This window comes from Henckelia pumila, chromosome 1 (genome assembly GCF_033568475.1).
Source record: "Henckelia pumila isolate YLH828 chromosome 1, ASM3356847v2, whole genome shotgun sequence".
Lineage (NCBI taxonomy): Eukaryota > Viridiplantae > Streptophyta > Magnoliopsida > Lamiales > Gesneriaceae > Henckelia > Henckelia pumila.
The window spans coordinates 159,133,885-159,154,623 of record NC_133120.1 but is presented as its reverse complement, the minus strand read 5'-3'; positions in this window follow the sequence as shown (position 1 = coordinate 159,154,623).

Below are 20,739 nucleotides of genomic sequence, written 5' to 3'. Positions count from 1 at the left end.
TCTTGAAGCCTCGAGAAAAGGTAAAAGATTTCATCGATTAGAATGGGGTTGAATACTCGAGTTTGATTGATTCTCGAGCCCCAAAAATCACATACTACATGTTATTTGTTTGTGTGAACTTGACTGATTATTCGTTTACAATTGCATTCATATTGAGCCGATTATTCGATTCGTTTTGAATATAGACGATTTAGGGAGCTATATTGAAGTGGCTTTGGATTTCGAGTTTTTTCAAGTGCCAGAATACTTCTTATAGTTGCTCTGAAATCTAGGGGTTGAGTTGAATGACATCCACCCCGAATGGGTGTGTCGGTGAGTTGTTGTGAAGACTTGGCCCCGGGATCCCAACCGAATACTGAATGACTTTTCGATTATCTGACTTGATAGTCCCGAGTTTGAAATCATGCATAAATCCACTATCATTTGTATTGATTGATGAATGTTACATTTCAAGGTGGAATGCTTAACTGATATTGTATGCCTATTTCTTTTACTTAGAAATTATATTTCTAACCGATTTATCCGGCTGCTGTCTTTGTTTGTATGTGTACTTGGCAATAGGAGGATCAGGAGCTGGACCAAGTCGTTTGGGTTAGCTCGGGGTGAGACGATAAACGTGAGACACCGTGTTGTAGGGTCGAGTCGAATGATCTATTTTGAGTTTTGTTGAGTCGTTTGAACTCCTTCTTAGAACTCGACATGTTGTAATCTGGAATAACTTAGACTATTGCATGATCTACTCTCCTTTTGTATTTTGAATATCTTATGATTGTCGAATTATTAGTTGGATCATGTCGGAACCTTTCTGGGTGTTTTTGTACGCTTTTGAAGTCTTTTCGGAGATGTTTCCAGCAGGCTGTGCATGCCCGCTCGTCCGGGAGGCACGCCCGCGCGCCCTGCACCTCCCCGGGCAGGACGCAATGCGCGCCCGCGCCTAGGGAGGCGCGCCCGCGCGCCCGGGCAGGGGGCTATGCGCACCCGCGCCTAGGGAGGCGCTGCCGCGCGTCCTAATTAAAAAAAAATTGATTCGATTTTATATTGGCTCTTGTGTTCGATTTTGTTTAATTATTCGAATTAGAGGATTAGAAACGGGGTCTCAAACTATGTTCTTCCAAATTACAACATGTCTAGTTATAAGAAGGAGTTCAAATGACTCAACAAAACTAAAACAAGTTCAACTGACTCGACCCTACAACGTGGTGTCTCACGTCTATCATCTCACCCCGAGCTAACCCAAACGACTTGGTCCAGCTCCTTATCCTCCTTTTGCCAAGTACACATACAAACAAAGACAACAGCCGGATAAACCGGTTAGAAATATAACTTCTAAGTAAAAGAGATAGGCATACAAAATCAAATAACCACCTCATATTGCAATGCAATAATCGATAACATTTAAACATGAGAAATATATGTATGCATGATGCATGCATCATATATATACGTGTACTCATGTTTATGTACTGGGCGTTAGCGCTCACATCCTAGTTGTTATCTTGGACATCCTATTCCACGGGGCAGGTCGCAGGATGGACGGAGCTGGTTGTTCAAGGCAGGACTAGGGAGCAGGAGCCTTGAGGAGTTCATTATACAGCAGGATTCGATATAGCTATATAATGTTTACTTTTATGTTTTTCGATATGGTTGTATCACTACATTATTAATTCTGGATTTATTTACTAAGATGATATGTAACTTATGGGTTTTGTTTCCGCACGTTTTACTCTGTTAAAAATTTTTCTTTATTAAGTTTATTGCATGCTATTAGTTGTCAGTTAGTAGGTGATTTCATGCAGGGTCACTACAGAAAGCGGACACAGATTTTCACAAGGATTAGCACAATTATTCTATGTTGGTGCTTCTTGGTGTGATCTGATTGAATTTCAATTTTTTTTCGGAATGCTATTTGCGAGTGAAACCCGCCACCTGGTTTGTCTTTCTGACAAAGAGATTGATGTTGATACTATATACCAGTGATGTCACTACTGATCGTGCCTTGATTCTGTATGCCATTGATATGGATTGGTACATTAATGTGGGCCGCGCCATCCATAGCGAGATAAGGCGATCAATCTACTCTACCTCGTTGGGCCTTTTTCCGTCAATTATTTTTTAACTATGTGTTTGGGCTGGTGTTCAAACCCGAGGAGACGAAGAGTGGCTCCAACCGATGCGTTCGGTGGATAGAGCCGCTGTTGGGGCTAAAAATCATTCCGGGCCAAGCATTTTCCGCCAGGTGGTCAAGCATTGTCTAGAAGTGCGCCCCCCCCCCCTTGGCCCACTCAGCCTTCTCGCCGCTCCAATACTGATTTTGTCTGAAAATTGACTTCATTTTCACATCACCAGAATGAGTTCATGGCTGCCACGACAGCAAATCTTCAGGCCATGGATGCTATTATTCGAGGCATGTTGACGCACCTTGCTCTTGATTCCTCCTTGCCATCTGTTGTGCCATTTACACCTCCTTTCCAGTTCCAATTTGCCAATCCTGTCATTTCGCCTGAGGTCAAAGAGGATGACAACGCCGACACTTGAACTATGGGATTTCTGTTTCATTTGCATCACATTGTCATTTTTTTATTTGTGTTGTTGTGTTTGTGTTTTGTTTCTGAATCATTGAGGGCAATGCTTTAGCTAAGTGTGGGGGGTAGGTTAGCTTGTTATGCATGAATTTTTGATCTCCTATGCATTCACATTTTTTGGTTTCTCTGCATTTAACTTATGTTGGTTTAATGTTATTGTGTTAGTGTTTGTTTTGTGAGCATGTGTAAGATGGATATTGATAGCCGATGATGTAATGAAGTCTGAAAAATGAAGTTCTTGTTGAAAATTTTTTACTCTTGATTGGATATGAGAAACTGTAGGTTGAGTAGTGAAAATTTTTTAACCAGTAATGTGTAGTGATGTATTAGATGACGTTGATATCTGTTGAACCATTGCACGACAATTAGTATTTGTGAAACTTGATAGTTTTTTGAATCTTGATGATATTTTTGATATGACATATACAATCTTGGGCACACCTATCAAAATATATTTATAAAATTTTGAAAAAAATGAAATTAACTCCATTCGGGTTATGAGCAAGAGATTGAAATCCTAATCATCTTTCTCTTGACTAAGTATGCGGATTGAATGGGGTTAAATTTTGACAAATTTTAAAATAAAAATTCCATCCGGGCTTGGAAGTGATCAAAATTCTAGTCACTAGTCCATAGATACGTTTGCGGACCTAATGGAACTGTAGTTCCATCCGGGCTATAGACGAGTGGATTGAAATCGAATATTATCTTAGTTATAGCTAAGTTTGCGGATAAATATTGGGACTTTAAAAATCTCGGGTGCAAAATCCGACGGTGCGTAATTATATCTCAAGAGAGTTGTGTTATGTTAAAAGATTGTTGAGAAGAGGGCTCTAGATGGTGATAATTTTACTGAGGTGTCATAGGTCGGCGAACAGTCTTAAAACTATGTTTTTTGAAGTTTCATGTAGCTGTTATAACATGACACACACACACACATTCACACTCGACTGGAGGTGTATAATGGAAAATCTAGAGTATTCGTAATCTTTTTTTTGTGTGTGGAACTTCTCTGAGGCTATGATATTCATGATTCGTTCTTGCTTATGTTTTTTTTATATTTATATGTTGTCTTTTACATGACTTGATCTAGGGCGAGCAAGGTTTAAGTGTGGGGGAATTTGATAGTTGTGCTTTTGTTTTATATTTTAATGTCATTTTACCGTTGTTTTGCATGCATTCATGTATTTTAATTAAGTTCTTGTTCGTTTTGCATGCATCTTTTCTACATAACACGCTCCCGGATTTATTGTGTAGGATATGACATTTTGATGGAAATGTTGCACAGAACCATGCACGATAGATCGGTCATTTTACACCTATCGAGAGAGGTGAAGGTTAAAAGAAGATGATTTGCACAGAGAACGGTCCGCTCGATCTGCAACAATTAACCGATCGAGCGGGCGCAAGAAAGAAGAAAATATTTGGGACATAACTATGTGTGCTCGATCGATCAGTTTAAACAGATAGAGCGCGATACAGATTTCGGGAAAAATATTTAAAAAAAAAGGAAATTTGATTTTGAAGGACTCTAGTCTTTAAATAGGTTTTTATTTCGAATTTTATCTATCTTGTAATCAGACTTGAAGGGTTGGACACCAAGAAAACTTTGGCGGCTAGGTTTTCTTCCTAATTTTCTCAGATTTCTTCTTTTGTTTTGGAATTTTCTTAGGATTTTCATGAGTATTAGTGGCTAGGTTTTAATACTTGGTTGAGGAAGACAAACTCTTAAATTTATTTATTTCGTGAGATTCAAAATTTTCAGTGTTTGTTTTTTATTTGGATATCAAAGTTGTTTGAGATTTATTTTATGCTTGTATGTGAGATTATTTTCTTGATCACCCTGTGATTTTATCATACAATCTACCGCTAAATTATATATAAAATCCGTAATAGCTTGAATACTCTGATTTGTAAAGCAACTATGGTTAATAATTTCCGCTTGTGAATTTGTTAATTCGTAGGAACAATAATTGACTAGATTAAATACAATCGCTTATGTTTGTGTTGTCTAGCTAGGTTCATCAATTTTACTAGTTTGCATGCTACTTTGAATTTAAACTTTAATTTGTATTTGAGTTGATTCATTGGTAAGAGTTAATTTAGAATGCTTTTTTCTAGTTAACTAAAATTAAGGTGAAATAAGAATTAAGTTTCCAATGATGAATATTCAATGAGAATTAATTATTTTTAGTTAATCGATGATTGAATGAATAACTTCAAGGGTGTAGTTGACCGATATCAAGACTTGTTTAATTGATTTCTTCATTATAATTTTTAAAATCTTGCATGTTAGTTGGTAAAATTTATTTTAATTTGCTTTAAAATTTTAGTGGTTAATTTCAAATCCAAAAACCCCGATTATTTATTTTTAGCATTTTTAAGAACACAAATAAATTTACTTTTTTCGTGGGAACGATGCCTACTCTCGCTACTATATATTTATTTCTTTGAGTTGAGTTAGGTTAATTTGGACGCGATACGACTAAGCGCTAACCAATTATTGAAAGATATTAAAATGAAATATGTGATATGATGGTGAAATATATGGGCTAGGCATTCAAGAAAATGGGTTCAGATACCGGAGAGACAGCAAGACCGGGTTTTTTTTTTTATATTTTCCAAGGCTAAGGAAAGGCCACGTCTACCTTACGTTCGTTGACTTATATTACAAATAAAGTTGTCAGTACAGTATGAGTTTCCCAGATACTACGGGGGGTGTCTAGTCATATTTAATGATGTCCCATCCCATTTCATGACCATCATGTAAGCCCATACCGTGTAATCATTAAATAAACAAGTCAGTCGGGTATAAAGACCAGGCTCCCGGGCCTGATTAAGGTACGTTCATTATCAACTTTCACACATATCTCGTGCACACCCTCACTCTCTCAAATTCCTAAGCCCACTCCATTCGTCTTAGTTTGACTTAAACATCGGAGTAGCGACGCCGAAAACCACTCTGGCTCTCCACTTACGAGTTTTCTTTTATTTTTTTGTCGTGTAGATTTCATCTCCAAGAAGAGAAGGGAGCTCGTTTCCGCATCACCCGGGTTCTCACCTACCACCCGAGAATTCATTTTATGATCTTTGCATCATTGGCGTCGTCTATGGGAAGTGAGTTCAAGACGTATATATGACCATCATTGGTGATTCGAAAAGTTTTCAATGAGTGATGACAACCATACAGGAGCGTATGGATGCTATGGTGGAGGCTGCTGTGCAGAGGATTCTAACTGCGCAGCAGAAGGGAAAAAGATGAGGATTGGAGAAGGAAAAAGAGTTGGAGACAGAAAATGAGTTAGAAAAGGAAAAGGAGGGGGAGAAATAGCAGGAACAAGGGAAAAGTAATGAGAAGGGGAAAGGGGTCGAGAGGCGGAGTAGTATACATTTGGAGGAAGAAGAAGGCTCACATTTTGGACTCTTGCCTTTTATTAGGACTTTATTCCGTTTTGTTAGAGATCATTATCAGAATTTTAAAGCTTAGAGACCAATTATTCCTTGGTGGCTAGGTTTTCTATTTTCTTAAGATTTCTTCTCTTCTTTTGATTTTTTTTTTCATTTTCATGAATCGTTGTGGCTAGTTTCTAGAACTTGGTTGAGGAAGACAAACCCTTGATTTTGTTTATTCGTGAGATTAGAATTTTCAGTGTTTAATTATTATTGAGTATCAAAATTTGTTCTGATTTATTTTATGCTTGTATGTGAGATTTTTGGATTGATCACCCTAGGATTTCTCTATACAATCTACTGCTAAATTAGAATTCAAATCCGTAATTGTTTGAATCAACTACTTTGTGAAGCAACTACGATTGATATTTTTCGCTTGTGAATCTATTAAATTGTAGGGACAGAAATTGAAATTGACTAGGATAAATACATCCGATTGTGTATGTGTTGTCTAGATTCTTCAGTTTTACTAATTGCATGCTATCATGGATTTAAATCTAATCTCTTGTATTGGGTTAATTCCTTGGTAAGGGTTAACTTAGAACGCTTGTGTCTAGTTAACTAAGATTAAGGTGAAACATGAATTTAATTTTCAATGATGAATATTTGATAAAATTAATTATTTCTAGGTAATCGATGATCGAATGAATAATTTCAAGGGAGTAGTCGACCGATACCAAGAATTGTTTATCATTGATTTCTTCGTTATAATTTAATCTTGCATGTTAGTGATAAGCTTTCATTTTAATTTTCTTAAATCTTTAGTAGTTAATTTCCAAAAATCAAAACCTTTTTATTTTGTTTTATAACACATTTAAATTCACTTTTCTTGTGGAAACGATCCCTACTCTCACAACTACATATTTTATTTATCTGAATTGAGTCGTGTAATTTGGGTGCAACATGACTTAGCGCTACCACCTATTGAGGAGCATGTTCCTCCTTGTCCATTCTGTACTTTTTCCATCTCTCAGGCAAGGCCAAGGTTCTTTCCCTAGAGGCCTTCCTCTTGGTTTTCCCGTTTTGCAAACTCTTCCCGTACCATCTCGGAGAGACCTGTATAAATCAGGAAAATGAGAAATACTCAGAAAGCAAATGCATCAAATTAAAAATATGTGAAGTGAGGATTAACAGGTTGAGTTCTCGGGATGCCAAACTGGTCAATTACCCTGTCAATAAGATCTTTCACCCGGATACCCAACCTGTAGGCGTCCATATTGTCACCCGATAAAAGAACAAAAGACAAGTATGTTTTCTTCCCTACCAATTCAAGTCTGCGAGTATAAGTTTCCTCGGTCTTGTTATGAGAGGGAAGTTCGGGTTGAGGAGGAAGGCTAGACAAAAAACAAGCCCTGAAGGAAAAAGGGACCGGGGGTTGTAAAAAGAAATATTTTTCTTTCCACCCCTCCAAGAAAGAAGGGATGTCATTAAGAAAGTGGCTATTTAGACGAGCAGCTAGGGAGAATACCCCCTCGTTGAACCGATAGGTAAAAAAATAATGAAAAATAAGAAGGGTAATGACCAAATTGTTCATTTTAAAGATAATTTAAGTAGAAGCCATAATTCGGAAGGAGTTGGGGTGAAATTGATTGATAGGGACCCAAAGAAATTAGAAATTTCTATGTAGAAAGGAGGAATGGGGAAAAAATACCACTATGAATTTGGTCTTGAAAGAAGGTATAAAACCCTGTTGGAGGAGTGTCGAGGGTGCTCTCTTCTCGAGAACGAAAGAGGGAGTAAGAAAATGGGATTTCCCCGGATCAACAAAGTTCGTGTCGAGGGTGCTCTCTTCTCGAGAACGAAAGAGGGAGTAAGAAAATGGGATTTCCCCGGATCAACAAAGTTCTACCGCAACCTCTTTAGACATATTACTGGGGAGAAAGTTAACCAATCTAGGGCTGGAGACTTGGAGGGGGGAGGGGGAACTGCAGACATAGGTTTAGGATTACGGATTTTCTTCTTACCTTTTCCCTTCGTATGGGAAAAAAGAAGCAATGGTGGGTTGAGCCGAAGAACCGGAGGATTTTTTGGGGATTTGGGGGCAAGGAAGGGTAGAGACGGAGTGAGTATTGCTCGAGCTTCCGCTCACCACCTCGTCTATGGGCAAGCCTTTGGCATTTTCACCAGAGGTAGAAGACGTGTTTGAAGACATTAATAGGGAAACACTTAGAGAGATGAAGAATAATAGATGAAGGGCAAGGATCGGATGCCGGATGCTCTGAAGAGAATACCACAAAGACGAAGATTCGCGAAGAAGATAACACAAATTGTGAGTGAGTAGGAATAAATGGGAGGAAAGCTAAATACCGTAAGGCCTCAAATGATCTGAGAAACACAATTTGAAATAAATATTAAAGATGCATAAAGCGTGCATGAGAAGTTGAAGGGACCGCCGACAAATCTCTCACACATGCACTGAGGAGGCGGGTAGGGCTGACGTCAGACGTATATTTTTTCGGGCTCGTAGTTAAGGATGTCGCGTGTACGATAACTAGGAGATCTTCTTAGTACAGTGAAGTAGGTTCTAGTCTAAATATTTTTGAGAGTTGTGGTGATACCTCAATAAGGTGACCCGGATGTTTTCAAGGACCCGAGGGGTCTTGAGAACCCGGGTGACCTTAATCACCAGGGTGATTGTTGGATCCCGGATGAAATATAGAGGCCGGGCATTAAAGAAAAGGGGTTCAGAGACTGGAGAGATAGCAAGACTGGGGTTTTTTTTATATTTTCCAAGGCTAAGGAAAGTCCACGTCTACCTTACGTTCGTTGACTTATATTAAGGGTAAAGTTGTTAGTAAACACATTTCAACGGTATGGGTTCCCCCTGATATTACCGAGGGGGGGTTTCTAGTCATATTTAATGTTATCTCATCACATTTAATGACCATCGTGTAAGCCCATACTGTGTAATCATTAAATAACCCAGTCGGTCGGGTATAAATACCAGGTCTCGAGCCTGATTAAGGTACGTTCATTATCACCTTTCACACATATCTTGTGAACACATTCACTCTCTCAAATTCTTAAGCCCACTCCATACATCTTATCTGACTTTAACAACGGAGTGGTGACGCCGAAAACCATTCCAGCTCTCCACTTACAAGTTTTCTTGTTTTTTGATGTGTAGATTTCATCTCCAAGAAGACAAGGGAGTTCTTTTCTACATCACCTCGGTTCTCACCCACCACCCGGGAATTTATTTTATGATCTTTGCATCAGATGAAGAAACGAAGGCTAAATATTTTTAGAGTTTGAGAAAATAAATTTATAGAAATGAGAGAAATAAGGAAAGTTGAAAGAGAATTGATAGTGGAGTGGGTCGGAGCCGCAGATACTTCACCTGGGAAATAGATCGTACAAAATTAGCAAAGAATCTTGGTTCAGTTCGGAATCATATAAAAAATACCGAGAAGTCAAACGGAATATCCAAAAAAGAGGAGGATCTTGACAATGGAGCCGATTAATCTACTGAACTTGGGGAGACAGATCAAGATGAATGAAATATTGGATGAGTAATATTGGCACAAGGAGCTAGCATTGGCTGGGGAACAAGATAGAATCTAGTCAGCATGAGAATGTAATAAGAGTAAAGAAGATACAGAAAGTAAAAAGTGTGTAAGGAATAATTGGTTGCACATAAAATCAGATTCAGATGTTGTCACAAGGTATTGTCAACATTTTCAATAACATGCAGCGAAAAATTATAAAAACGTGATTAAAATAAACAATCAACCAATAAACAGACTCAAATATTTAAGAAAAAGTAAAAAAAAAAATTCTTGCAATTCCTCAAGACAAAACTTTCACTAAAAAAACAAATCAAAGAGTTTACAAAACCATAAAACTAGTGAATCATTATAAAAATAAAATTTTTTAAAACATGTGAGAAAATAAAGAATAAAACACAACTCCTAAAAGTTTACGTAAAATAGAACACGAAAAATCAATAATTGAAGTTGATCCTTGATGCCAAAATATGAGAGCAATACTTTGAACACCAATCTTCAATGCTCTCAAACATTCAACGGCAATCAAGTTAATAAGCAATGATCACGACTGTAAAAAATGAGCTTCAAATATTTTTTTGAAATCTCTCAAAATGTATGCTCAAAACTCTACAGAAGCTCTCTCTCGAATACAGTCCGTATCTTTCTACGTAAGCCATTTATCTGCTTAAATAGTTCTTCATCCTTTAGTATCCATATACAGGTAAATTATTATCTCCATAGTTAGCATGATCTTGTTTTTTTTGTTTCAAAATTGTATCTGGAAAGATAAGATAACAAGATATTAAGATATGATAACTATAAGATCATATCAGAAGAATATATCTTATCTTATCAAATAAGGAAATAAATCAATAGAAACTTTGAGTCCAAGAAAGACAAAAGACTTAATTAAAAAAATCTTTTAAAGCATAAGAAATTATAGGAAATAAATATTCCCTTAAATCTTCCTCTTTTTACTTTTTTGGACAAAACACATATCATCAATTTAGCTCATATCAAAACTCCCCCTAAATTACAAGTCTCCCCCTTAGTCTAAGTAGAGTTGTTGGCGAAAATGTTGGCAACATCTGTCCGCAACACTTAAGACCAACATTATTACGGTGCAAAAAACAGAGCAAATAAAGGAGAACACATCAGAGAGATTTAAATCAAGTATTTATTATAACCAGAGCAGAACAAACATAAAAAGTAATAACAAAAAAACACAAAAATAGAGAAACTCAAAAACATTTAAACCAAAGCACTAAAAATGATTTCTCTCATATGAGCCGTCATCATCAGCTTCTTCTTCTTCTTCTTCTTCTTCTTCTTTCCTTTTTTTGTCCAGAATAAGTATCAATGCCAAGGAGACTTTGATAATGAGTTCACAAAGCCTCATAATAAGCAATTTCTGCCTTAGCCTGAGTAATCATCTGCTCAGCATAAAGTAATTGAGCTTGGATGAAGGTAGGGTCCACTGTCTGAGATGAGGAGGGTGAAACAAAAATGACAGTGGAAGAGACGATGTTGGCAACATCTGCCACAACATCTTCAGCAACACTTGATTCTTACCAATGAAGATCCAATTTCCTGGTTCCTCTAAGCAGAGTAGGGGCAATATTCAGGTCCTCACCAGCTTCAGTAAAAAATTTCATCTTCATGTTTTTCATTGCCTTGACCCAACAGCATGGCATAAATCAGATATGGATAAGGAGCTTGAATGTTACTTGGATACTGCCAGCAAAATCCATGACCTTGTCAAATACTAGTTGGCCAAAATTAAAGGTTGAACCTGTGCCAATGGCATACAAAACTGGTGCCTGATTCTTGGTGACAACGGTAGAGTTACTGGATGGAGTCAAGGTCTTCATGGCAGTTTTATGCATAACAAAGTAAAGGTACGTTAGCTTGGCAGCAGAGAACTTGTGTGGATGAGCTTGAAACTTGGTAACAAGACCATCAATGATGATAGAGTTAATCACATCCAGCGTAGGCAACTCAGTAGCATCAACATTGGATGAGTGAAAGAACCCACTGATCATAGCTAGGCTAAAATTAACAACCTGTCCCCACACATACACATTTACAAACTTAATAGATCATGGGTCCTTGACTGTTTCAGTCAAGTTACAGTAAAATTCCAAGACCAGTGATTGACAATAAGGAACAACATAAGTCACAGTGGCAAGCATAATTCGAAATTTGAAGAAATTTACCCGATTTTGAGCTTCATATGCGGGCAAGTCAATGTTTTCGTCCGCATAAAAGTCACAATTGGCATAGCGTTGCCAATCATTTGCAGCTTTCTCATAGTAGAATGAAGAAGAGTAGGAGCAACTTATCTTCAGCCATAGAAGCATATAAGGTGTTGTCAGGGGTATCGACAACACTTTCGAAACATCTTCTTCCGGACCACTCTCATCACTAGAGGTCTCACTCTCTAGGTCTTTCTCAGCATATCAGAATCTTCATTCGATTCAGAGTTTGAACTATCATATTGGTGTGGACGATTGTCAGCATCTTCCTGCATCATCTCCTCATCGGGTTCATCTTTGGAATCAGGAGGAGTAACAGAAGAAGTCTGGTACTTAGTTTACTTCACCTTAGCCATCTTGGCTATAGATGCTTCCTCATCATCAAAAAAAAAATAAGAACAATGGTGGATGGTTCTTCAGAAACAGGAATAGATGCAGATTCATATTTAGTAGCAATAATATGAGAAGAAGTTGGAGTCTCTGTTGAAGATGACTCACTAGCAGATGAAGAATAACCACGTGATTCACTCTCAGCAGCAAATGGAACTGGTATGGTCATACTTGATGCAGTAGCATATTCTGTTGTTTTCTTTGGATAGGCTTTCACCACAAAATCTTGATTGGTACTGTCATCCCTGAAGAATACTCGGTATCAATCAAAGAGGGATAATCTGGATTGTATCCAGCTTGTTGCTCTGACCGATGGGTCAAGGTTTTCGTGGAAAACACCTTGTTTAGAGTAGAATGGTCTTGTAGATTCTCCACGTCAACTCATTACCAGGCTCTCCTAGAGAAATGGAGCCCAAGAAAACAGGTTCCTTTGGTACTAGCACAACAGCCTTATCGATCACAGGATGTGGTGATGGAGGTGTTGGCACATCCTACGCAACATCTGATTGGAATCCCATCTCTGTGCGAATATTGTGAGAATCAAATCCCTTTCCTGACATCTGAATTTTGAGTGTAAAAATTAGGATTAGGACAGAAAAATTGAAGGCCGAAATATATCAGAGAAATAGGGAAAGGAAGGAAAAGGAAAATAAGATATTCCAAGAATAGAGTTACACTCAATATATACTGAAACAATCCTTCCTTCCTAATCACACTTGGATTGAATGACTCCTCTCAACGGTAATAAAAAATCCAACAGTAATAATTCAAAAATTAATTAAGGAAACAAAATTTTCTATTTAGGTAATAATCTAGACCCAAAGTATGTTTTACCAAACGTTTCCAAATTAAACTCCTTATTTGAATACAACTCCACTTAAACAAAATAAATCACATTCAAAATCAAAATTTCAGTGGATAGGGCACATCACTATTTTTTTTTTAATTAAAACTTCAAAATTCTCAGCCAAATATATTCACAAAAAAATCGACATGCATGACCTAAATATGTCTAAATCAGAGTGTGACAGAAAAACATAATGCAATCACATGCAAGATGTATGCTGACAAGTGAAGTGTTATCGACGATGTTGGAAACATCTTGCAACAACACTCAAGATTTCCAGAAATTTTTAATGAATAGAAAACCATATAGAATTTTTGCAATAGAAATGGTAGTTCGCATACTAAAGGAATGGTCTTCAAAGAACTCTTTTATCTAGCTTTTTCCATTTTTCTAAATTTCTGTTTAGCTTTATGATCAAATGAATTGTTATTGATAATTTCATCAAGTTAAGCTTTTGAATTTGCAAAATCACTTTTCACATGCGACAAGATTATGGAATACACAAGAATCCCTCAACTACTTAGTGATTTAGTCAGAGCTCCAAATAAAGTACCAACTATTGGGCTGTAAAAATAATTTTGCATATAAATTTGAGTGTAGATTGTTTGATGGTTACAAAGTATCAAACAATTCACAAAAAAAATGAACGCATGGCTACAACATGCCTAATGATCCTAAAGATGCACATGCATGAAAAGTGTTGTCTCAGAGTGTAGTGAACACTCCAGAAAACATCCCAGTTCTATCTATAATGCACATATACTGAGAGATTTCTATAAACTGAAATCAAAATCCAAAGCTTTTGTGAATATATATAATCTAATTGGTTATTTGTTCCAACAAACTTAATACAAATCATGTTTTTCTCGACCAAATCTCAAAATGAAGTGATGTTTAATGTGAATGTGTTTGGTTCAAGAGTGTTGTACTGATTTTTGGATATAACAATGGCACTACAATTATCACAGTACACTGTGGGTGTTTCACTTTTAATATCATAATCATTCAAATTTGATTCATCCATAGGAGTTGTGAGCAGAAACTTCCTACAGTAACATATTCAGATTTTGTCTTCGAAAGAGTCACACAATTTTGTTTCTTACTATACCATGATACTAAATTATGTCCTAAGTAAAAACATCATCTTGTGGTGATCTTTCTCTCATCTAGATCCCCTGCCCAATCAGCATCACTAAATCCAACCAAGTTTGAGTTGGTTTTTTTAGTGTACCACAAACCCAAATCCAAATTACCCGCCACGTATTTCAATATTCTTTTTACGGCCTTTAGGTATGTAATTTTTGGGTTAGACTGGTATCTAGAACACAAAAAAAAAAACCTAAAGATGATATCAGTCTAGTAGCACTCAAATATAAAATAATTTCAATCATGATTCTGTAGAGGGTGTTGTCAACACCTTCGACAACATCGTCCCTTGACAGTTTTTACTAGACCCCATAGGTGTACGCATGTGTATAGTGTTGTCATTCAAGAATTTTTTTACCAAATTTTTAGCATATTTACTGATAAGTATATTTTATGCACTTCATTTATTTATGATTTTACGGAGTTTTGAGCAGATTTATGCATTTTAGTTGTTCTTTATGTTTGTGTAAAAGAGTTGTAAATTGTTTGAGCTAGAAAATAAAAAAATGTGAAGAATTTTGATTACAGAAGCAGTGTAGTGACCTGAACTCGTAGTTAGTGATTAATGAGTAATTAATCCACTAATCGTGATTTAGATTATTAATACATGATTAAGGAAGTTCCTGTTGGGCTAACGGACTTCGGAAATGTATTCAAAATGATCGGAATTGGTCCGGAGAGTCAGACAGAATGGATGCAACGTTCAAGGGAACGGAAGCAACGTTCGTGCCATCGGAAAAACTTCACTGCTTACGTACTTGATGGGACACTGGTATGAATGGAAGCAACATTCCCGAATGGAAGCAACATTCATCGGCCGAACGGAAGCAACGTTCGTGGTCTATAAATAGGGGAGCCGAGATTCATTTCAAAGTGCACCTATTTCCTTTTCTCTCTCGATTACTAAGCCTTCTAACATAGATCTAGGGAGATCTAGACATCCTTTGGGGATTCCGGAAGTGGCTTAGCGATCTAGGCGTCATCGCGGAGCTGTGGCTTGGTTTTGAAGCTATCGACAGCAAAGGGCTATCGACGGACGCAGCTATAGCTTTGGCATCCTAAAAATATTTAGGAGTATGCAATAGCTTAGTTAAGGCTTTTAGAGCTTTATTATTGATGCATGGGTATTTGCATTGTAGTAGCTATAGACTGGGCTTATAGGCTTGAAGTCTAGACCAGTGGAGCTAGGTTTGACCAGCAGTGTTAGAGGTACGTAAGTACTGACCGAGATAGCCGGCATGATATATTTGCATGTATGTTGCATGAGTATGTGCTACTTGTTTTACCATGTTTTACGGTTTTAGCACATGCATGATTTTACGTATGACTGCGTCTGGAGAGATGTGAGTCATTGAAAGTCTTCATAGGGAACGATGATCTCATTTTGGACTCGAGTCAGGTATGACAGTTTTTCATATGGAACTTGTATCCTGTTTTGGATTCGGATCAGGATGGGGTTGGCTCAACCCTGATATGGAATATACGAGTACCCCGCGGAGTAGCTCTCTAGCCGGTACTGTATATTCCTGGCGCCATGAGCAGGTGTTTTTACCTGAGGTTTTAAATCCATTTACGTGTGAATATTTGTATTTATATCATTGCTTACCGTATTGAGCGTAGTCGCTCACGCCCCTGTGTTTGGTAATTGTGGTGTACCTGTGGCGGGGCAGGTTTGAGGCTGGACGGTCCAGGTGGCTCTCAGCAGGATTGAGCTTAGGAGAGTGTGAGGTGTAGAGGGTAGGGATTTGTTTACCCTGAACCTTCGATTTGGTTGTATAACAGTATTTATACACTTTTGCTAGCGTCGGTTGTATTCTGCCGATTGGATTTGCTGTATTTTATTTATCTGCTCTTTACGCTTTAATTTTAATTGCATGCGCTTTTATAGTAACTCTGATTTGGTATTGGATCCGGGTTGGGTCACTACACTTTTTGGTATCAGAGCGCATTGAACTGGGAATTTCTTAAAGCGGATTTAGTAATTATCTGTTCTTGTGCAAACAGATGGCAGATTACGACGAGAGCCACGGTAGCGTAGACGGCGGTCGTTGGGGAAATCCAGATGACCATAGACGTTGGGGACAGCCCGAGGAGCGCAGGCGTGTGAGCATGCGTAGGTTCAAGAAGGTTAGTCCTAAGCCTTTGACGGGAGGCGAGACGCCTGAAGAGGCTGAGGATTGGTTAGAGAGGATGGAGCAATGTTTTCTGGAGTTCCGATGCACTGATGGGGACAGAATGGAGATTCTTGACTTTATTCTTGATGGACGAGCGAGGAAGTGGTGGAGATCTACTTCGGCACCGTTCATAGCGGCGAGAGGAGCAGCTACGTGGGCTGAGTTCCGTACTGCTTACCAGAGATTGTATTTCCCTCCAGCGCTGCGACAGGCGAAGGCCAGTGAGTTGCTCGGTTTGTGATATGAATTCTTAATGTATGGAAGGCAAACACGACTATATTAAAATCGTACCCTCAATCCAATAACAAAAGAAATCAAGAAATTGCCCAATCTTGAAAACAAGTAAAAAGTTTTGGATTAACCACCTCTAGATTACAACGAAACTAGCAACAGTAATCACGAAGAAAACAATTGATCACAAAGGGACCTTCAGAAAACCTGTTTTTGACAACCAACGAGGATAATCAATCGACAAACGCCACAAAATTGTAAACTTTGATAAGTTTGATTTTTGGGTAAGCAAAAGCTTAATAAAATTCTATAGAGAATTTTAATTGACAATATCAAAAATCTGAATTCTATATAATAATGAATGTTTTGTTGTATTTATAATACAACTACAAATAATAAAAGATATCGTGAAATAATTCAAAATATATCTAAAGATATCAAAGATATCTCCTAAAAGTTTCCTAATATAATTGAAAGACTCAAAAAATATAGGAAAATAATGCCAAAATATCAAAAAGTCTCGCACACACACAAACATGCCGAACTATGTGAAAACGAGTGCGGGCGCGCGTGGGCAGGCGCGGGCGCGGGCGCGCATAAGGTTCTGTCCTGAACTCTTGGAATCACTCAATTGAGGCGCGGGCGCGCGTGACCAGGCGTGGGCGCGCATACGTCTCGGGTTGTCTTGCCTAGTTTTGTATTCTCCTTGACATTTTCTCCACTTTCTTGACTTCCTTTGACTTCAATAAGATTATAGCATCCCTCAAAATGATCTTCAAGCATTCCAAGGTCCATTATCAACGATTGAAGCGCATCTTTGAATTTCTTAGCTCGACCTCTCGTAATCGGTCCTCTTGGCACCTCCAACGGATCCTTAACCACTTGATCAACATGCGAGCTATTCGTAATTGCATCATCCTCCCCTTCTTGAAAAGGATTTGTCCTCAAATCTTGATCATCTCCTACATCAAACGGAGACAAATCAGAAACATTGAAAGTAGCACTGACGTTATACTCACCTGGTAAATATTATTTGTAGGCATTGTCATTGATCCGCTCCAAGACTTGGAAAGGTCCATCGCCTCTAGGTAACAATTTAGAACGCCGCTTCTCCAGAAAACACTCCTTCCTCAAGTGCAACAAAACCCAATCATCCGGTTCAAATACAACCTTCTTTTTACCTTTATTTGCTTGCTTAATTTGTGTATTGCAAGTTCTTTTTCTCAATGTTCGCTTTCACCTTGTCATGCAAATTTCTCACAAACTCAGCCTTTTTCTTTCCATCCATACTAACCCTTTCACTCATAGGCAAAGACATCAAATCCAACGAGGTTAAAGGATTAAAACCATACACAATTTCAAATGGTGAAAAATTTGTAGTAGAATGCACACTACGATTATATGCAAACTCAACAAATGGCAAACATTCCTCCCAACTTTTCAAATTTTTTTTAATTATAGCACGTAACAAAGTTCCTAACGTCCTAACAACCTCAGTTTTACCATCCGTTTGAGGATGACATGTAGTTGAAAACAGTAATTTAGTACCAAACTTGCACCATAATGTTTTCCAAAAGTAGCTCAAAAAACGAGTATCTCTATCAGAAACAATACTCCTAGGCATGCCATGCAATCTAACAATTTCATTAAAGAACAAGTCCGCAACATGAGATGCATCATCAGATTTATGACAAGCAATAAAATGAGCTATTTTCGAAAATCTATCAACCACCACAAACACAGAATCCCTCCCCTTCTTAGACCTTGGTAATCCTAAAACAAAATCCATCGAAATATCTACCCATGGTTCAATAGGAACAGGAAGTGGGGTATACAATCCATGCGGTTGTGTCTTAGACTTAGCTTTCCTACAAGTCACACATCTCTCACAAATATTCTCAACATCATGCTTCATATGTGGCCAATAAAAATGTTCATGAAAAGTATCATAAGTTTTAGCCACACCAAAATGCCCCATCAAACCACCCCCATGTGATTCCCTAACAAGTAATTCACGTATGAACGATTTAGGAACACACAATTTATCTTTCTTAAACAGATATCCATCATGCATGAAAAATTTTGTCCTTCGGACCATGCAAACATGACACATAAATCTCACAAAAATCATGATCATTGGAATACAACTCCTTCACATACTCAAATCCCAAAAACTTAGAGTCCAGAGTAGATAGAAGCACATACCTTCGTGATAGAGCATCTGCTACCATGTTTTCTTTCTCTTGCTTGTACTTGATAATATAGGGAAAAGTCTCCACAACGCCACCCACTTGGCATGTCTCTTGTTCAGCTTTTGTTGTCCTTTGAGATGCTTCAAAGACTCATGATCTGTATGAATCACAAATTCTTTTGGTCTCAAATAATGCTACCACGTTTCAAGCACACGAACCAAGGCATAGAACTCCTTGTCGTATGTAGGATAATTCAACGCTGCTCCACTTAGCTTTTCACTGAAGTATGAAATTGGGCGTCCACCTTGCATCAAGACACCACCAATTCCTACACCTGACGCATCACATTCAATTTCAAAAGTATTAGCAAAATCAGGAAATACAAGTAAAGGAGCCATAATTAATTTTTTCTTAATAATATCAAAAGACTTCTCTTGCTCCTCGTCCCAATGGAATGGAACGTTCTTCTTTATCACCGCAGTCATAGGAGCCGCCAAAGTGCTGAAATCTTTTACAAATCTCCTATAGAAACTTGCAAGACCATGAAAACTCTGAACTTGACCAATAAAAGTAGGCGTTGGCCAATCTCGAATTGCACTTACCTTGTCCTCATCAACTTTGACACCTTGAGCACTCACAACAAAACCAAGAAAGACAAGTTCTTTTGTACAAAATACATACTTTTTCAAATTAGCATACAAATGTTCAGCTTTTAGTGTGATTAGCACAATCCTCAAGTGTTCAACATGCTCATTCAAACCTTTGCTATACACCAAGATATCATCAAAATATACCACAACAAATTTTCCAATATAAGCACGCAAAACATGGTTCATTAACCTCATAAAAGTACTAGGTGCATTAGTTAACCCAAATGACATAACCAACCACTCATACAATCCATACATAGTTTTAAAAGAAGTTTTCCACTCATCACCTTCTCTCATCCGAATTTGATGGTAACCACTCTTAAGATCAATTTTACTAAAGATGCTAGAACCATACAATTCATCCAACATATCATCTAGTCTAGGAATAAGATGCCTATACTTGATGGTAATATTGTTAACGGCTCTAAAATCAACACACATTCTCCATTAACCGTCTTTCTTAGGCACTAACAAAACAGGTACAGCACAAGGAGACATCGATTCACGCACAAACCCCTTATCGAGAAGTTCACTTACCTGCCTTTGTAGCTCTTTTGTTTCCTCTGGATTACTCCTATAAGCTGGACGATTCGGCAATGCACTTCCGAGCACAAGATCAATTTGATGCTCAATTCCCCTCAAAGGTGGTAGTCCTTGAGGTAAATCCTCCGGAAATAATTCTTCAAATTCCTGCAAGAGAGAAACAACATTGCTCGGAAGATTTCCGGCTATATCACTTGTGTTAAGGAGAATCTCCTTATAGAAAATCAACACAAGTAGATTATGCACATGTAAAATCTCTCGCAACTCACTCTTTTGGGCCATGTATATTTTTTTATCGGCCTCTTTCCTCTCAATTTTTTTCTCATCTCTTTTTTTTTCATTCTTTTTTTCTAAATCCATCTCACTTTTTTGTTCACTCTTTTTTTCGGCCTCTTCTTTCTTTTTCTTTTTCAAATGATCCTCCAATACTTGCTTTGGAGTCATAGGCAACAATACAATAGACTCTTTCTTCATAATAAAAGAGTAACGATTTTTAAACTCATCGTGTGTCACCTTCCTATCAAATTGCCACGGCCTTCCCAACAAGATATGACAAGCTTGCATAGGAACAACATCACACAACACTTCATCTTCATACTTACCAATTGAGAAAGGCACCACAACTCGCCTAGTCACTCTTACTTCCGAACTATCATTAAACCACTGCAATTTATATGGTTGAGGATGCTTTGAAGTAGGTAAACTCAATTTCTCAACAAGCTCGCTACTTGCGACATTAGTACAACTACCCCCATCAATGATGACACTACACACTTTGTTTTTCACAAAAC